This window comes from Anolis sagrei, chromosome 1 (assembly GCF_037176765.1).
Source record: "Anolis sagrei isolate rAnoSag1 chromosome 1, rAnoSag1.mat, whole genome shotgun sequence".
NCBI classification, from domain to species: domain Eukaryota; kingdom Metazoa; phylum Chordata; class Lepidosauria; order Squamata; family Dactyloidae; genus Anolis; species Anolis sagrei.
The window spans coordinates 305,702,177-305,722,014 of record NC_090021.1 but is presented as its reverse complement, the minus strand read 5'-3'; the positions used below and the strand labels follow the sequence as shown (position 1 = coordinate 305,722,014).

The 19,838-nt window shown below is 42.7% G+C and overlaps 1 long non-coding RNA gene across 2 annotated transcripts in view; it reads left to right on the top strand.

Moving 5' to 3' along the window:
• LOC132761818 (uncharacterized) overlaps positions 1-10,726 on the top strand; it is a 43,326-nt gene extending 32,600 nt beyond the window's left edge. For both annotated transcript variants that reach the window (XR_009629987.2, XR_010908992.1), the window contains one exon: positions 9,169-10,726. This is a non-coding gene — a long non-coding RNA (uncharacterized lncRNA). The remainder of the gene's footprint in view (positions 1-9,168) is intronic.
• The last annotated feature ends 9,112 nt before the right edge of the window (positions 10,727-19,838 follow it).

The following is a 19,838-nucleotide window of genomic DNA, read 5'->3' as shown; positions in this document are numbered from 1 at the left end:
AAATATTCATCAGCTTGGTTGTTGTCGGTTTTTTGGGCTATATGGCCATGTTCTAGAAGCATTCTCTCCTAACGTTTCACCTGCATCTGTGGCAGGCATCCTCAGAGGTTGTGAGGTCTGTTGGAAACTAGAAAAATTGTGTTTATAAATTGGATTTATAAACGTCAGGAGGGAATACTTCTAGAATATGACCATATAACACAAAAAATCTACAACAACCCAGTAATTCCAGCCATGAAAGCCTTCGACAATACATATTCATCAGCTGTTTCTCATTGAACTTCAGTTGGGGATGGGAAGAGGTTTTCTGCTTAGACTCCCATGATTGTGCTCAAATAATTTGCTCAAATGTTTTATTTTCTAGCTGGAGATGAAGAGTAATTGGGGGAAGGGAAGAAGAACTACCGCAAGTGTCTCTGTCAGCAACCAGATAGATGTCCATATCCCACAATAGATCCGTTGTAGTTCGACTAAAAGAAAAATCTCTTATGGAAGCTGGGAAACAAATAAGAACCAGGCATCTAGCAGTAGCAGCCAATAGTATGGGAAGAAAAATGGGTCGTGTTGGATGAACATTTTGTGAGCCATGGAAGCGTATCATGGGAAGAGAGAAAGAGCAATAGGCTAAAAAATACCTGAAAAACAAAAGCAAACAGCACTTTCTCTCTTTGTGTTCTGTTTACAAAGGGCAAATTGTAAATCATATGGAATCATATGGTTCTATAGGAGGCCAACGCCTACTAACACAACTATGAATGTCCTCTACTAGTAGTGGTGGTACCCATACAGTGGCAATCAACTCTTCTCTCAAGTGGATTGCAGGGTTGGTGCCCAGTTAGCTAGATGAAAGATGTTGGACACCCGGCCCAACACTTTTTAATTTCAGTGTTAGCGGCAGGGTGTGTGTCTCTGCTTGTGGCCGTCCCAGAGGCCATTGGCTGACCATTGAGTGAACAGAATGTGTGATCAAGGTCTTTCATTTGATTTAGCCTAAGTTTTCTTATATCTAGATCTGACTACGTGAGCCCACCCATTCCACAACTCCCCTGTGGTATCTCTACCAGAATGGCAAGAATTATGTCCATGAACAAAACATATAAACCATAGGCCTGCTGTGAAGGCTCCATAGTATCTATTTTCCACATCTTCAGAGAAAACTTGTACTCTCTATGTAGCCCATTGATCAGCTGTTGACTTAACAGTTTTATTTATCTGGTTCAAAAGTTTGAGCCCCTTCCCCCCTCTATGCTCACTTGCCATCTGGCCACTCGTTCGTAAATCTGTTCCACTTGACCTCTAGCTGACCAAAAGCTTCCCACTTCTCTCCATCTTGCCACGGATTCCTCCAGGCATTCCCAGCTCAGCTCTGGCACTTTTAGCTGAATATGCAAATATACCCCCAGCCAGCTGGTGTCTGCCTCCCAGAAACACATGTTCACAAGCCCACCGGACTGCTGGAAGGAAGGAGGGGGCAGATCTTTGCACCCAGGCCTGGGGGCTGCAGAGAGGAAAGTGACTTTAGCAAGGAATTATACAGCAGACAGATGGGAGCATCAGAAGAGAGCAGAGGGAGCAGGGGCCAGATTGCGTGTGTCTGTATATACACACTGCATATATACCATTGCTGTGCCTTCTCCCACCTGTGTCTATGGCAAGTGTGCATCTCCATGTGCTTATTTAAAACAAGGCTTCTTATAGTAGTGCAAGAATCTTGAAAGGGGGGGGGATCTGTCTAAGGGTAATGGTACAACACTAACGCAGGAATGGGTGTTGTGATATATGTTGGCGTTTTGGAACTTCATTGCTTTTCTGTCTTTCTTTCCCTGAGGCTTAGGTAGTACTACTTGTTCTTTGAGACTGTTGGGAGCCAGGAGGATGCAATATTCTGAAATGAAAGGTGGTTCCTGAAAGGAACAACTACTTAATGACTATAAAACAGCTCTTGCTGGATGTTGAAGTACACTTTTGTATTTCTTCAGCAGTTTCTCATCTGATATAGGATGCTGTAAGAGTATAATTTTTCTATGTATACTTATGAAAGCTGGACAAGTAATAGCCATAGAATAGTACATGTCTATAGTTAGCCACAGGGGTAACCATAGGCATGTGCCATTCTTAAAACCTCTCTAGTAACTAAAAAAAGTTAACTATTATATTTTGTAACACTCTCATTTGTTGACTGCCAATAGATTGTCCTATGCTTTACACAGAAGAACCATTCCTGAGTGCCTACAAATAGCAGTATAGCTTAGCCAGTCCACACCATCCTAATTTTCTTCTCAGGGAACTTCAAGACTGCACTAAATAGCGGGTTTTAAACAGGAGCAAAAAAAATCCTGGGACTTCGAAAGAGGTTCACATACAGACCTGTTGGTCCTGAGATTTCTGCCTCCGTTGTCCAAACTGGACGCTTTGCTGTGAGTTTTAGAGGCTCCCAAGATGGCCACCACAGGACTTATTATTATTATTATTATTAACTTTATTTGTACCCCGCGAGCATCTCCCGAAGGACTCGATGCGGCTTACACAGGCCGAAGCCATAAAACACAATACAATAGAAAACATAACAAGTAATAACAATGCAAATCAAAAATCAAAACAGCAAATCAAGATTATCAAAATCAAAATCAAAAATTAGCGAGACAGCAATAACAATACATCAAGACATATTAAAACTGGTTCGGCGTTTTTTTTTAATCCCCGATATGCGGATATGCAGGTACATGGAAGTCTGGATATGAGAATCATTGCAAAAGTTCCATTTTTTGTCATGGCCAAAAATACTGTGTCCTCCACACGTCTCATGAAGTTTCTGGCACACAAAGTTTTTGCCTTCTACTCAAGTGTCACCTTCTTTATAGAAAACGACCAATCAGGAACAAATATCTAAAACCCGGGAACAAATCTAGATAAAAAAATTGTGGGATTTTCAATTGCAGGGACATACAGACAATGGAAGATGCTGATATTTAGCTCAAAACTGTGATATTCCCACACCTGGAAATCTTGCATTTTTTACCTTTTGTAGTGATTGCTTCCATGTTTTCAGGGAATGGCATCTGGCCACCCTCCTCTTTGCTGCGGAAGCTCCTGGGATAAAGGTACTGTCTGGACGGGCCCCCAGAGTCCTTTCAAACTGAAAGCAAATACCTGCTCAACATTATAGTGTGAGTGATGTGGAACAGATATCTATCAATGATTTGTGAATGGCAGATACAACCCAAAAATGCAATGAAAGCATTTTTGAGCAAAATGTGGGGTTTTTTTGTTTTTTGTGGAAAATATTTCAAGCATTCTCATATTTAAAAAATAGATAAACATTTGCAATGGAAGGAAAGCTTCCATTGCCACAATTTCATACAGCAAATAGAAAATTATGTGTCTGTGTTAGGGCAGAAAAGGGAATATTACCATATTTCCCCCTGTTGTATAACCATTTCTTTTACATAATAGGCAATATAACATGAAACATATCTAGTTTTGGTGCTTCCTTTGCCATAATTGAGGTGGCCACCCTTGCAAAAACACAGACTTTTGAAATATAACAGTAACAATAATTTAATCATGTTGGGCGGCAATCTGTTATTGAATTACAGGGACATAGATTGGACCTACATAGTACATCTCACTTTTTTGTTCATAGGAGAGAGCAGAATTCTTTACCAATCACAATTTTTCCATCAAGACTCCCTGAGCAGCCTTTCAAACCTGGCCATTTCTGGAGTGAAAGGGTTTGGGAGTAGTGAAGCAGTAGATAAACGTGGGTTTATATGTTTCTGGACTTCTGAAAGTCTCCTGGAATCTCTGTAGATGCCCATTGCTGTATTGCTGTATCACTTCTAACTCATGAAGCAGCTGCATCTCATCTACATCTGCTGATGCAGAATCATAGCCAACATCTAGATTCTAAACACAAAAGGGGCCAGAGACCTGTCTTTCCTGCTTATAGTTAATCCAGTGACATTATAGTTAATCCGGTGGGGTACAGGGAGCATACAACTCCAGTTACATCAGCTCCACTGGCTGCCAGTCTGCTACTGTGCTTTAGTCTAGAAGGCCCTAAATGGGTCCGGCCTAGTTTATCTATCCAAACTTATCTGCCTCTATGAACCATCTTGGAGATTAAGATGGTCTGGGGACGCCCTGCTCTTGGTCCCACCTCCCTCGCAGGTGCAATTGGTGAGGATGAGAGACGGGGCTTCTCAGTGGTGGCCCCTCGATTGTGGAACTCTCTCCGTAGTGACATCAGATCAGCCCCCTGCCTCCTAACCTTCAGGAAAAAACTAAAAACATGGATGTAGGAACAAGCATTTGTGTAATATATCAGTGCAAAATGTGAATGTGGAATGATGCAATGATAACTGGAATAGACTGGACTACAACATTGGATTATGTGATTTTAATGATTTTAATTGTTGAAATGTTTTAGCGGCTGGTTTAATGTATATGTTTTATTTTGTGAATATGTGTTGCATGGCATTAAGTTGTGCCTTTATGTGTGCTTCTCTGAGTCCCTTTCAGAGTGAGAACGGCGGTGTATAAATATGGCGAATAAATAAATACATCATTTGTTTCCTTGTACATCCAGTGGGAGTGCAGCAGTGTTATATTGTTGACTTCCTCTTTTGCTCAGCCTGTATATATGCATAAATTAATTTTGTATCGCAGGCATGCCACCAGTCTTCCTAAAGTTAATGAACCTTGAATAAGCATGGGGACCCCTTGAATATTACTTAAAGTTGAGGCTACACATGTGAATGTTTAAAACCCTCTATATTCTCTATATTTTAAATACAGTAGAGTCTCACTTATCCAACATAAACAGGTCGACAGAATGTTGGCAAAGTGAAAATGTTGGACAATAAGGAGGGATTAAGGAAAAGCCTATTAAATATCAAATTACATTATGATTTTACAAATTAAGTACCAAAACATCATGTTTTACAATAAATCGACAGAAAAAGCAGTTCAATACACAGTAATGTTATGTAGCTATTACTGTATTTACGAATTTAGTACCAAAACATCGCAATGTATTAGGAGCCACTGATGGGGCAGTGGGTTAAACTGCTGAGCTGCTCAACTTGTTGACTGAAAGGTCGCAGGTTCGAATCCGGGAGTGGCGTGAGCTTCCGCTGTCAGCCCTAGCTTCTGTCAACCTAGCAGTTTGAAAACATGCAAATGTGAGTAGATCAATAGGTACACCTCTGGTGGGAAGGTAATGGCACTCCATGCAGCCATGACCTTGGAGGTGTCTACGGACAATGCCGACTCTTCAGCTTAGAAATGGAGATGAGCACCAGCCCTCAGAGTCAGACATGACTAGACTTTAAATTAAGTATCACAATGTATTGAAACAGCTGTCGATCCAGGTGGGAGGCAGACTGCGTTGGATAATAAAAAATGTTGGATGAGCAAAGGTTGGATAAGCGAGACTCTTCTGTAGTATGATGCTGGAATTCTAGGCTTAGCCTGATTTCCCCCTGTAATAGCTACTGGATGCTAAAAGTTGAATCCACTTTGTCAGTCCATCCCAGTCTTGCGAGAGAAGTGTAATCATTTCAAAAGATTGCTGTGGGCTTAATGTTAACTTGGGTGGTTATGTTCATATGTAGCCAACAGATGTTCTCATTCCTGGCCATAGGCAAGAACTATGAGTCAAGAATCACTAACCATCTCTGTGAGATGGGAGATGCAGGTTAAATAAGGTAAAACTGGAAGCTGTGTTCAGAGAGATGGGAAGATTCAACTTTCCTGTTCTGATACATGTTGATAAATTAGATGATAACATAAGTGGTGGGGATTACAAAACCGATGATAACAACTAAAGCTACGCTGTTAATAATGAAGGGCTTGGTTGCAAAAAAAAAAAAAACCAACAACAACCTCTTACTAACATAAATAAAGCATGCTCCATCTTCCCGAACCACTGTTCAATAATACCATTGGCTTCTATCATACTCTGTTTCTCTGGAGGCTAACAGATGTACCCAGGAGATGAGTTGATGCAAACCATCTGGAAACAGATGGCCTCTGAAGTCTTGTTTAGTTCAGGGATTCTGAGATTTTGTCACTGTAGGCTTCATTTAGTTATGAGTGAAATCAGAAGAAGAATGCACTGCTATGTAGCTTATTAAATTGTTGAAACTGGGGGGGGGGGCATGACTATATTACAATTAAAACATAAAGAAGGCAATGGGATGAAGAGAAAAATAAGGGAAGAAATGATAGGAAGAGATAGGAAGGTTAAAACAGTATTTAAAATAGAGTAAGGGGTTAGTATCATGCTCTTCACTTCAAGATGATATTAGTCATGAGTATCTCTCTCTTTGCAAATTGTGTTGGACTGAATAGCTCAAGATGTGAAAATGAATGCATGACACTAGAATTTGCTGTCACATGAAGTGGCAGAAGTCATGACTAGAGCAATAAATTGAGGACAAGGGTGTCAATAGCTCCTGATGGGTGTATATTGCTTCCAGTATCAGATAAAGTATACCTTGCTGAATAGCACAAGGGAGTGGATGACATTTTGCTTGTTTCTTGTATTTGGGCCTCCCATGATAGGCATTTGCTTGGCCTTTGAGGGAATAGAATGCTGGACTGACGAGATCAGTGTTTCTCAACCTTCCTAATGCCGCGACCCCTTAATACAGTTCCTCATGTTGGGGTGACCCCACAACCATAAAATTATTTTCATTGCTACTTCATAAATGTAATTTTGCTACTGTTATGAATCGTAATGTAAATATCTGATAAGCAGGATGTATTTTCATTCACTGGACCAAATTTAGCTCAAATACCCAATACACCCAGGTCTGAATACTGGTGGGGTTGAGGGGATTGATTTTGTCATTTGGGAGTTGTAGTTGCTGGGATTTATAGTTCATCTATAATCAAAGAGCATTCTGAACTCCACCAATGATGGAATTGAGTCAAACTTCCCACACAGAACCCCCATGACCAACAGGAAGTAGTGTTTTCTGATGGTCTTTGGTGACTCCTCTGACACCCCCTCATGACATCTCTAGGGGTCCAGACCCCCCAGGTTGAGAAATGCTGGACTAGATGCCTTAAACTGCTGAACTGCTGAACTTGGTGACTGAAAGGTTGGAGTTTCGAATCCAGGGAGCAGGGTGAGCTCCCGCTGTTAGGCCCAGCTTCTGCCAACCTGGCAGTTCAAAAACATGCAAATATGAGTAGATCAAGAGTTACCACTTATGCGGGAAGGTAGCGGTGCTCCATGCAGTCATGCTGGCCATGTGACCTTGGAGTTGTCTACGGACAACACCGTCTCTTCGGCTTAGAAATGGAGATGAGCACCACCCCCTATAGTTGGACACGACTAGATTTAAAGTCAGGGGAAACCTTTACCTTTACTAGTATTTGAGGTGAACATGTTCATTCCACATCAGTGCTGATTAAAATTATTTCTTCATACGGAGCAAGACCAATGAAACTCTTTCTTGCCACCATCACACCTTCGTTCTTAACATAATATTCAGTATAGCTTCTGCTTAGCTATGGCAGGGTGATACAGGCCATCTAGAAAACAAAAACTCAGTCTCATTGAGGACACAAACTGATGTATTAGTCTTCTGTGCAGACCAGATCCAAAGAGGACAAAGCACCCATCAACAGCTGCAGGAGAAGTGCCCATAAATGCCAACAAAAACATTCATTGCAACTCAAACTTCAATCAGAACCAAAGTCTGCATCAGCTGGTATGACCTCTGCCCCTAAGTGTGAGCCAGACCCTACAGAGCAAGGCTTCTGCTATGGTTGTAGTGAGCCCATATATGTAAAACATGATTCAGATAACCGCAGAAAAGCAGGGAGCTGTTCCCTCACTGCTGCTACCAGCTCTCAGCGCTACCTTGCCCCTCACCAGGGGAACTAACCCTCTGTCTTTTGGAGCTGGCAGATCCAAGTGTGGTCCCACCCAGCAGATGAAAAGGGAGCTTCTCTTTCAGGCCTCCCTCGTTCCCACTGAAAGGGCTGTGAGGCAGGGGGAGGTGGGGAGAAGCCCACTGGGTTGCTGCCTCTCATGTCTCCTCTCCCTTTGTATGTACCTCCTGGAACGATTATTAAACGCAAATTACAAAAAGAGGTGACCCAAACGATCTTTATTTCTTCTTTCAACAAGTGCAGCCCGCAGGGTCCTGATTCTGAATTCTGTTTCAATTAAATGTGCCATTTTTTTTAAAAAAAAATAACATACACAGCACACATACAAAAGCGACTCAATTACCAGCACTAATAGCAGAGCAGAGATGGCTCCAGTAGAGGAACACAAAAAGCTGGGCATCTTTTCTGCCTGCTTGGAAACATTCATTTGCCATGATTAAAAGCATAAGCAGAGGCACTGGAAGTGTGCCCTATAGCAGCATGCTAGCGATGTGCACCTCCCACAAGAAAGCAGTCCTCGGTGCTTAGCACACCAGCACAATGACATCCTCTGCATTATATTCCTAAAGGCATATTTCAGAGGTACTCTGGTGGTTTGTGTACCTGCTTCTTTGCACACAGACTCTTGTTTAGAGTAATCTATATAAATAAAAATGTAATGTTCATTTGTGGAATTCACATAACTCAAAAACCACTGGATGAATTTTCGCCAAATTTGGCCAGAAGACACCTACTAACCCAAGAAGTGACCATCACTCAAAAAAATTGATTTTGTCATTTGGGAGTTGAGGTTGCTGGGATTTATAGTTTACCTACAATCAAAGAGCATTTTGAACTTCACTAATGATGGAATTGAACCAAACTTGGCACACAGGACTTCCAAGACCAACATAAAACAGTAGAAGGGTATGGTGGGCATTGACCTTGAGTTTTGGAGTTATAGTTTACCTACACCCAGAGAGCACTGTGGACTCAAGCAATGGACCAAACTTGGCACAAATACTCCATATGCCCAAATATGAACACAGATGGAGTTTGGGGAAAATAGACCTTGACATTTGGGAGTTGTAGTTGCTGGGATTTACAGTTCACCTACAATCACCCTGAGTTGCCTGAAAGGCTGAGAAGGGCAATATACAAATATAGTAAATAAATAAATAAACCCTACCAACGATAAAATTGAACCAAACTGTTTACCCACAAGCATAAAATAATTACATATATTAGAAACCAACACTTTCTTATTACTTTATTTTCCAGATCACCAGACTGGGCCACAGCAACACGTGGCAGGGGACGCTAGTAGAATAATAGAATCCTTGAGTTGGAAGAGACTTCGTGGGCCATCCAGTCCAACCCCTGCCAAGAAACAGGAAAATCGCATTCAAAGCACCCCTGACAGATGGCCATCCAGCCTATGCTTAAAAGCTTCCAAAGAACACAACACATTCCGGGGCAGAGAGTTCCACTGCTGAACAGCTCTCACAGTCAGGAAATTCTTTCTCATGTTCAGGTGGAATCCCCTTTTCTTGTAGCTTGAAACTATTGTTTTGCATCCTAGTCTCCACGGCAGCAGAAAACAAACTTGCTCCTGCTTCCCCATGAGGACGAGCGAGTATATAGATTATACTACCTCTTGTCAGAGAAACTCCTTGGGCCTTTTCACTCTCCAGTCATTTTACTCAGAATTTGTTCACGAGAGAAGTGCTAGGACATACCTTTTGCCAAGCATCCGTGGCGTAGAAAAATCAGCCCTCCACAACATCTACATTTATGTGTGCATTTGTGTGCATCAATGCATGAATCTGCATGCAATTTTAATGTATTTGCAAGTTCCTGAACTGCCTTATGGGCCTTTTGATGGATAGCCAAAAAACAAACAGAACCAAACAGTGCAATAACATGCAAAAGCATAAAATTGCCCCTCTTAAAACTTAGGCAAAACCATGTATAAAATGGACAATAGTAACTGATAGCCAAGCAAGTAACGAAACTTGTTGAATTTTTAAAGGCCTTTATTTTAGTATTGGTGATAGAACTACAGTATATGAATTTTATACCTTAGACCACTGCTAAGAATGCCTTGCTTTTGGAAAGTAGTAAAGGTAAAGTTTTCCCCTGACATTAAGTCTAGTCATGTCCATCCCGGGGGGTGGTGGTGCTCATCTCCATTTCTAAACCGAAGAGCCAGCGTTGTCTGTAGACACCTCCAAGATCATGTGGTCAGCATAACTGCATGGAGGGTCATTACCTTCGCTCCAAGATGGTACCTATTCTTACATTTGCATGTTTTCAAACTGCTAGGTTGGCAGAAGCTGGGGCTAACAGCGGGAGCTCATCCCTGCTCACCGGATTCGAACTGCCAACTTTTCTGTGAATAAGTTCAGCAGCTCAGCGGTTTAACCTGCTGCACTACCAGGGGGCTCTTTTGGCAAGTAGTGGCCTTTAAAAGGTTGAAGTCACCTCCGTTTTTTTACTCCTGTTAATCTGAATGGACCCTCTGAGCACCCCTTTTGCACTCCTGAAGTGTTCAGAATGTCTCCCAGACATCCACACAACAGCATCTAAAATCACTGATACCTTTGTTTATCATCACCCTCTCAAAGTGATGGTAAGAGACATGATGTGACTGAGATGCCATTTTGAGAGGAACTACAGAGGAAAATTCAGGTATTTGAATCTTGCAATGGAAAGCCCATGGAGTGGGGTCTTGGGAATGGGAATTGAACCCTGCCTGTAGTCCAGTTGTCCAGTTCTATTGGGGTTGTAAAGGTAAAGGTTTTCCCTTGACATTAAATCTAGTCATGTCTGACTCTGAGGGGGTTGGTGCTCATCTCCATTTCTAAGCCAAGGGCCGGCGTTGTCTGTAGACACCTCTTAAGGTCATGTGGCCAGCGTGATTGCATGGAGTGCCATTATCTTCCTGCTGGAGCAGTACCTATTGATCTACTCACATTTACATGTTTTCAACCTGCTAGGTTGGCAGAAGCTGGGGCCAACAGCGAGAGCTCACCCTGCTCCCTGGATTCGAACGACCAACCTTTTGGTCAGTAAGTTCAGCAGCTCAGCAGTTTAACCTGCTGCGACACCAGGGGCTCCTTGGAGTTGTGCATTCACAAAAAACATCTGAGGCAAGTCACCTCTCCTCTTGTTTTACAGATAAGGGACTCAACTTCACTTGCTCAAGATTGCACAGTTTGATGCAAACGTATGACACATTGTGCCCATGCTGGGGACTTATTCAGGCATAAATAATTCAGGCATAAATAAAAAATAAATGCCCCCCCCCCCCCGCCCCCGGCACCAACTGCTTCTTTGGTCCAGAGTGAAGAAAGAGGGGGGCAGAAGACAGTTCCATCTTGTCTCCTGCCTATGTCATCGGTTGGGAGCCCCCCCCCCCCCCTCCCAGCACTAACTGCTGCTCTGGGCCAGAGTGAAGAGAGAGAGGGAGAAAGACAGTTCTATCTTGTCTCCTGTGCTTTACTAATAATATAATATAGATTTCAAAGCTCACTACCTTCTTCATATTGCAACTCTGGTTTTGTAAAATTATGCAGCAAAAACAAATACAACACAATCAAAGCCACAAAAGCCTATAGAAATGCATCTTGTGGTAGTGGGTGCTAACGGTGAGGCTGTTTTGGGTCAAACCAGCAACTCTTATACCATGATCACCAGCTCCCAGCCAAGGGGAAGTAGGCAAGGGAATATTTACAGCTGTGGTTATTGAGCGGTATGTGAGCAGTTTGTCACACTGAGCCCTGGCACCTTGTCCTACCTATGTTGTGTGTGTTTTATTGGTGTTGAGCACAAGGAGACTAGAGCAGAGGGGGGACACAGAGGGGAAAGCCACTCATGTGAAAAATGAACCAAGCCAAACAGGATTGAGAAAGAGAGACATGTAGGGGAAGAGGGTGAAAGGGCCAGATTGTAAAACAAGACAAATGTCTTCCCTGGCAGCTGGGTTAGGGAGAGAGAAGATGGCAAACAAGAGAAAGTGAGGAAGGAATGCTTTCTTATCATGGAACCCAGTTTAAAAAGCACCCCCAAAATAATGTGATTACAAATATTCACAACTAGTTAACAGTAAAAAATGTCAGTCTTTACAATAAAGGTCAAAGTACAATTCTAGAGCATTTTTGACCATACTATCAACTATCCAAAGTTGATTGGATGATTTGTATCATTCACTATCTCTTTGCCTAAGGGGATCTATAGAGAGAAAGTCTAGCATTATCCAAATGAGCTTCTCCCAAACAGGCGTGGAAAGTACATTTTGGATCGGCAAAACTTATGAAGGAAAGCTAATTATTCTATAAGTAATAGTTTCTGTTTGTTGTGAGACACTGGACACCAACTTATGGAATAAATGGGATGGCTACAAATTTAATGCATCATATGTGTGAGCGTTGGTAAATTTGAATAAGCAGAAAAAGTAGAAGCTTTACCACAGTATTTAAACCAAGGTATATCCTGCTGTATAGTAAAATGGCACTCAGGCTTGCAAAAGAAGTAACAGTAGCTTTACTTTAGTTTAAAGGTTCAAACATGGTAAAAATATATACATCAGTCTCTTTGAATTCAGACAGACAATAAAATAGCACTTTTATATAGTCTTTAAAATAAGCCTCATGTCTTAAAATGATCAGTCTTTAAGATAGTTGGCAGCCAGCACTTTCTCTTCACTGTCCAAAGTAAGAACAATGGCAGAATGACAGTTAGAACTGTTGGTCTCAGCAGCCAGCCAGAGGCAGCAGCCAATGAGAACCCCGGCTACTGGCACACTCAGCCAATTGGCAGCTGACACATCTCTCTCCAGTTAACCCACCATATTATGGCGTTCTTTTTCAAATCTTCACAATATGTAAGTAGAAAACATTTAATTCCACCTTAAGCAAACAGTGTTTGGGATGGTTGATGAGAGAAGGACACCAGGATCCTTGGTTTCCAGACCAATATATGCCAAATTGGGACATTAAGCAATAGAGCAGTGGTTCTCAATTTGTGGGTCCGCAGATGTTCTAACAGCTGGTAAACTATCTGGGATTTCTGGGAGTTGTAGGTCAAAACACCTGAGGAACCCACAAGTTGAGAACCACTTCAGTAGAGTTTTGGTAAGCCTCTGGCAATGCTTGCCAAATTTGCCAATCCATGAGGTGAGCAAAAACAGCCTCAGAGGCAACACTCCCAGCCCTGTTCAAACTGCAAGATTGCCCCTCTTAACTAGCCATCCACCAGCCCCAGGGATTCCCTGCTTCCAATTTAATGTGTGCCCTCTCCATTTTTTTATCCACCAGTTGTAACAAAGCAATGCAAGAAATCTGTTTGTGAGGAGCAACATGAAGGTGAATAGTCATGATCGAAGATATGATGTTTTAATGACTGTCTGTAATATTGATGTTGGAAACCGGCCTGAGTCCCTCAAACGGAGGTGAGAAGACCGGTATACAAAACTGCTAAATAAATAAATAAATAAATAAGTCCCATATGAAGGGAGAGGAAACATCAGGGAAGGTGAAAAAATGTGTCACAATAACCCAAACAACCAGCCACAAACCAGAGATTTGCAAGGAAGTGTAATAGTATTTATTTATTTGATTGTTCATTTACAATATTTATACCCCACCCTTCTCACCCCGAAGGGGACTCAGAGTGGCTTTTACAGAACACACATACGGCAAACATTCAGTGCTGATTATACAATCAACAAGGACACACAACACAAACAGAGGTAAAGGAAGTTTCTCCTATCTTATTTCCAGCATGATGGAGGCTGTGCCCAACTTTGGTCACAGGGGAATGCTTTTGCACCATCTTCCATGCTAAGGAGCTTTCTCTGGTCAATGTTCTTAAGGGCGCCTTTATTACCTCTCCACTAAAAGTGGTACCTATTTTATCTACTCACATTTCTGCTAGGTGGGCAGGTGAGTTGGAGCTAATGGCGGGTGCTCACCCCGACCTGGGCTCAAACTGCTGAATTTCCGATCTGCATGATTTTTGTGCAGCACAGCGGTTTAGCCTGCTGTGCTTAGTACCAAGTGTGGGAGAAAGATCAATCCAAAAATTGTCCACCTGGCAATCTGCTAGAAATCTCCTAAAGTCTTGCGAGTCTCATGATATTTGAAGTCTCATGAGGTTTCTCATGAGATCTGGATTGTGATTCATACAAGATCTCAACTTGAAATCACATTAATGCCCGCTATGAAGCATCAGAGACAAGCCCTTCTCTGGTTTGGTTTTCCTGTTGGGCCAATTTTTTCAATGTTGTTACATATTCACATCCTTCCATACTAGTTATCCATATAAAAATTAGACATTATTTCTACTTAGAATGCCAAGCTGCTAATAACAAAAATGCTGTTAGGTTCTTGGCTCATATATATTTAAAGCTGGCAGGACTGGTGATTTCTCTGATCTCTCTTTGGACCTTTTCCTAAAACTGGCAACAAATGGGTGTAATGGGATCTATGGTGTTCCTGAAAAGGGAATCTTAAGGCATCCCTGTGAGAAATGCATTGGGTCCAGGCTACTTGACCGATCGCATCTCCTCTTACAAACCTGCCCAGGCATTGCTGTCATCGGAGGAGGTCCCACTCTCGGTCCCACCCCCATCTCAAGTATGGCTGGTGAGAACAAGAGAAAGGGCCCTCTTGAACTCCCTCCCTAAAGAAATAAAGTTGCTCCCTCCCTCTTCTCCTTTAAAAAATAACTGAAGACATTCTTCTGCTCACTAGATGGTTGAGAGATCACTGCCGGGCCTCTGGTTGAGAACTATTTGTGTTTGGGTTTCCTGGTCCACGGCAGCCCAATGCCCTCATTTGAAGACATAATCAACCCACATCATTTTGTGAACCATTGCTGGCTGTTGTAAATTAATGTGGATGTTTTGTTTAGATTTGATGTTATTATAGAATTTTGTCTGACTACGTATAATTTAATTTATTGATGTTGGTTTAATTTACTGATGTTAGGTTTTAATTTGATGTGAGGTTTTAATGTTATTTTTATATGTGGGTTTTTTCTGGGAGTTTATGACAGTATTGTTTGTTTTATGTAGTCTTGTATGTTTGCCGTTGTTATGTTGGAATCCTCCCTGAATCCCCTTGGGGAGATAGGGCGGAATACAAATAATGTTTATTATTATTATTATTATTATTATTATTATTATTATTATTCTGACACAAAACCAGAGTATGTCACAGTAAACAAGATCTATATGCTGGATTTTGTATCACAAAATCACGAGTCAAACACTTCCCAAGCGTCTAGGACTGTGTGATGTCTTTTCAAATGATGCGTGCAGATCCAAGTAAGGTGGCCTTTTGCAGTTGACAGATCGTGATTTTGTCAATTGTTTCCAAATGCTGGCTGAGATCTTTTGGCATGACACCCAGTGTGTCGATGACCACTGGGACCTCCTGTATTGATTTATGCCAGAGCCTTTGCAGTTTGATTTTGAGGTCCTGATAACGGCTGAGTTTTTCCTGTTGTTTTTCTTCAGTGCGACTGTCACCCGGCATGGCGACATCAATAATCCAAACTTTTTTCTTTTCCACAATTGTGATGTCTGGCGTATTGTGTTCCAAAACTTTGTCAGGCTACATTCGAAACTCCCACAGTATTTTTGCATGTTCATTTTCCACTACGTTTGCAGGTTTATGATCCCACCAGTTCTTTACTACTGGCAGGTGGTACTTGTGACATAAGTTCCAATGAATAATTTGGGCCACAGAGTTGTGCCTCTGTTTTTAGTCCATTTGTGCGATTTTCTTGCAGCAGCTGAGGATATGATCGATGGTTTCATCAGCTTCCTTGCACAGTCTGCATTTGGGGGCATCAGCTGATTTTTCAATCCTGGCCGTCGCCGCCATCGCCGCCGCCGCCGCCTCCTCCTCCTCCTCCTCCTTTTAATTATTATTATTACTGTTGTTGTTGTTATTATTATTATTATTATTTTCTGTTGAGATTTTAAAACAAATCTCTGTCTCAACTGATTTTTCCCATCAGCTGGGAATATTCTCCCTCCACTGCCAAAAGAAAGGGAAGAGCCAACCTGCTTAGAATTTCACATGCCTTCAAGCTCCCCAAATGCTGAAAATGTTCAAGGCAAAAAGGGAGAGGAGCACACACTAAAATAAAGTCGGCTTTGTTGGCGAGGCAGATTCCAAGATTTCCTGTTGGGGGGGGGGGGGGAGGAAAGAGAGAGGAAAGAGAGAGGGAGAGAGAGAGGGAGAGAAAGAAAGGGGGCGAGATAGAGGGCTCACTTTGTGCTTGCAACAAGCCACTAAAGGTGCATTTTTAATTAAATTTATACAAAATGTTTCAGTTTTATCTCTGTGTTTCAAACCTGACTCTTTTCTATCAAAGTAAAGTATTGATCTTCTCTGCCCCGAAGCTACCTGAGTGAATTAAAAAGAATAAATAGAAGGAGGACTGGAAGGGCTTAGAAACAACTGCAGAGAGAAAGAGAGGGGGGCGAATGTTTAATGGCGCCACAGTCATTTGCTGCAATTAAAAAACAAAACCATTTAGAAGGGGCTGTTAACACCTTGAAGTCTGAAAAATCCTCACTTCAAAAAAACCAAAAAACCAACCCCCCAAACAGCTTCCAGGCAAAACATTTTAATTGCCATAAATATTTCCAGCCTCAGCCACGCACGGGTGCATATGCATAGGGCCAAAACAGACAGGTGGATGAAGCAAGATATTGATGGGCCCAGAGATCTGCAGAACTAACGGGAGAGAGAAAGAATTGTTTGTCTGATATTGGCAGAACAAAGGCGTCCAATACACAACAAATGCATCTATACAACAGACGTGGTGATCAGACTACAATCTGGGCAGGTATCATATGCTTCATCCTGAGAGGAGATGCATTCAGTCACAGACAGTGTACATGCCCACATGCACTGTTGTACAAAGAGCTACTCATCTATCCTAATTTAGTGCCACTTCACACATGTCTGTATGTTTCTCAAACACATAGCATTCAATGAGTCACAAGGAGCCCCCGGTGGCGTAATGGGTTAAACCCTTGTGCTGGCAGGACTGAAGACCGACAGGTTGGAGGTACGAATCCAGGGAGAACGGAGATGATGAGCTCCCTCTGTTAGCTCCAGCTCAATATATCCCACGTGCATGGGGCTATTGGGATAACGATACAAAAGGTTTGCTAGGGTAGATCCTCAGCCCCCGCCCCCTTTGAATCAAACTCAGCCCCCCCCCCCTGAATCAAACTCAGCACCCCCCGAATCAAAATCCTGGCTACGGGCCTGCATGGGGGGGGGGGGAATCCTGGTACCAAACTCCAGCACATTTCGATGGTATCTATAGAAAAGGCCTAAGCATCATATCTGTTGGAAGTGTAAACATTTTAGATCCTTCACCACCCCAAGCTGGTCTTAGCTCTGGAACAGTATTTTGGAACTCCATTCCACTGGAATATCTGCAGCACCTTAGCTTGCATCTTTGTGACAATGCTCCTTCCATCAGACATCCTACAACTACAGCTATTATTATTATTATTATTATTATTATTCTCCGCTGGACAGGCCACGTTGTCCGGATGCCTGACCACCGTCTCCCAAAGCAGTTGCTCTACTCCGAACTCAAGAACGGAAAACGGAATGTTGGTGGACAGGAAAAGAGATTTAAAGATGGTCTCAAAGCCAACCTTAAAAACTCTGGCATAGACACTGAGAACTGGGAGGCCCTGGCCCTTGAGCGCTCCAGCTGGAGGTCAGCTGTGACCAGCAGTGCTGCAGAATTCGAGGAGGCACGAGTGGAGGGTGAAAGAGAGAAACGTGCCAGGAGGAAGGCGCGTCAAGCCAACCCCGACCGGGACCGCCTTCCACCTGGAAACCAATGCCCTCACTGCGGAAGAAGATGCAGAGCAAGAATAGGGCTCCACAGCCACATGCGGACCCACAAGGAAACCCATGATGGAAGACCATCTTACTCGTCCAACGAGGGATCGCCTAAGTAAGTAAGTAAGTATTATTATTATTATTTATATCCCACCTTTCTCCCCATGGGGATTCAAGGCAACTAACATCTATCCACACTAAAGAGTTTAAAAAAGAGCAATACAAAAGTTAAAACACAATTAAATAATAAGTGTGGTAAAAGCAATTAAAATACAGCAAATACATTAAAATGGCCTTTAAAACTCATATCCCACCCAATCCCACCAACCCTCCCCAGAGCCTCTCCGTCCCCTTCCCCAAAAGCCTGTTGCCAGAAGAAGGTCTTGTCCTGATTGTAGAAGGCCAGCAGGGATGGGGCCACTCTGGTTTCTCTTGGGAGGGAGTTCCGCAGCCACCGAAAAGACCCTCTCCCATGTTCCCACCAAGCATGATTGAATGGGTGATGGGACTGAGAGAAGGCCCTCCCCAGTAAATCGGAGATGTGTCATAGGTTCATAGAAAGAGATTTAGTCCTTCAGATAACCTGGATTGGAACCATATGGGCTTTGTAGATCAAAACCAGCACTTTGAATTGTGCTTGGAAACATGTCGCAACAGAGGAGTTGTATGCTCCCTATAGCCAGCCCGTTAGCAAATGGGCCAAATGAAGTTTTTGAGCACTTTTCAAAGGCAGCCCCATGTATAGTGCATTACAGTAATCGAACCAGGATGTAAACAAGGCATGCATCTCTGTGGCAAGATCTGACTTTTCCAAGAATGAACGCAGTTGGCGAATTAGCTTTAACTGTGCAAAAGCACTCCTGGTCACTTCTGATACCTGGGCCTCCAAGTTCAGAGCCTAATCCAAGAGTACTCCCAAATTGCAAACCTGCATTTTCAGGGAGTGTAACCCCAACTAACACAGGCTGACTCCCTTTTCCCAGATCTGTCTTATAACTGACTAGGAGCACCTCTGTCTTGTCTGGATTAAGCTTCAATTTGTTTGCCAGTCCATTACAGCTGCCAGGCACCAGTTTAGCACAGGAATTGCTTCCTTGGAATTAGGTTTAAAAAAGAGTGATAGAGTTAGGTGTCATCTGCGTATAGATGGCATTGCACTCCAAAACTCTGGATGACCTCTCCCAGTGGTTTCATGTATATGTTGAACAGCATGGGGGTGAGCACAGAGCCCTGAGGGACCCTGCAGACCAATGGCTAAGGAGTCAAACAGAGGTCCCCCAGCACCACCTTCTGAGAAGGTCCCTCTAGGAAGGAACGGAGCCACTGAAAACCAGTACCTCCAAGCCCTCCAAGTGCTCTCACCAGGTGTGTATGCCCTGATTCTGTTGGTGGCTATCAAGATGCCCTACATCTTCAAGCTATACAACCTATTGTTATTTGTTAATCTGCCCTTTCGCTTGAAGATCTCTTTCTGTGTATCAGGAGAATCCATCAACTTTTCCTTTGCACAGGGAAGAGTAGGCACACTAGATTTCCTTAATTAAAAAGAAAAAAAGGATCAGGTTCATTTCAGATAAGCACGCAGGATTAAAATAGACAGAAAGAATAAACAAGGGGCTGCTGTCAGTACGCGAACCAATCCAGCATGATTATTAAAAATGATAAGCAGAAGAGGAATAATAAGGGGATAATGAAGTGGTCTTGAAAGTGACAGGAGATGGACCTTGATAACAAGCACTACAGCTAGGAAGGCCTGTGGCAAAGGTGCGGTTGAAAGGTAAGGCAGGTGGGAGGATACCTGGGGAGAAATAATTGTGTGTCAGCTCAAGTTGCCACTTGTTAAACACAAGCCCTTCTTTTTAGCCTTTAACACAAGTCTGATCCACAAAGATGTAGAAGTCATCCATGGTATGAAGGTAGAATGGTGTAAACCCAGCGCCTTGGTGCCTTAATTACTAAGGAGTCAGTTCTCTTAACTCTGGGAAGGGCCCTACTGGCTGTGGGTTCTGGGAATCAGAAACCAAAATGAACAGCAGATTCTAGACTGCCTATCCCAGCTAAAGC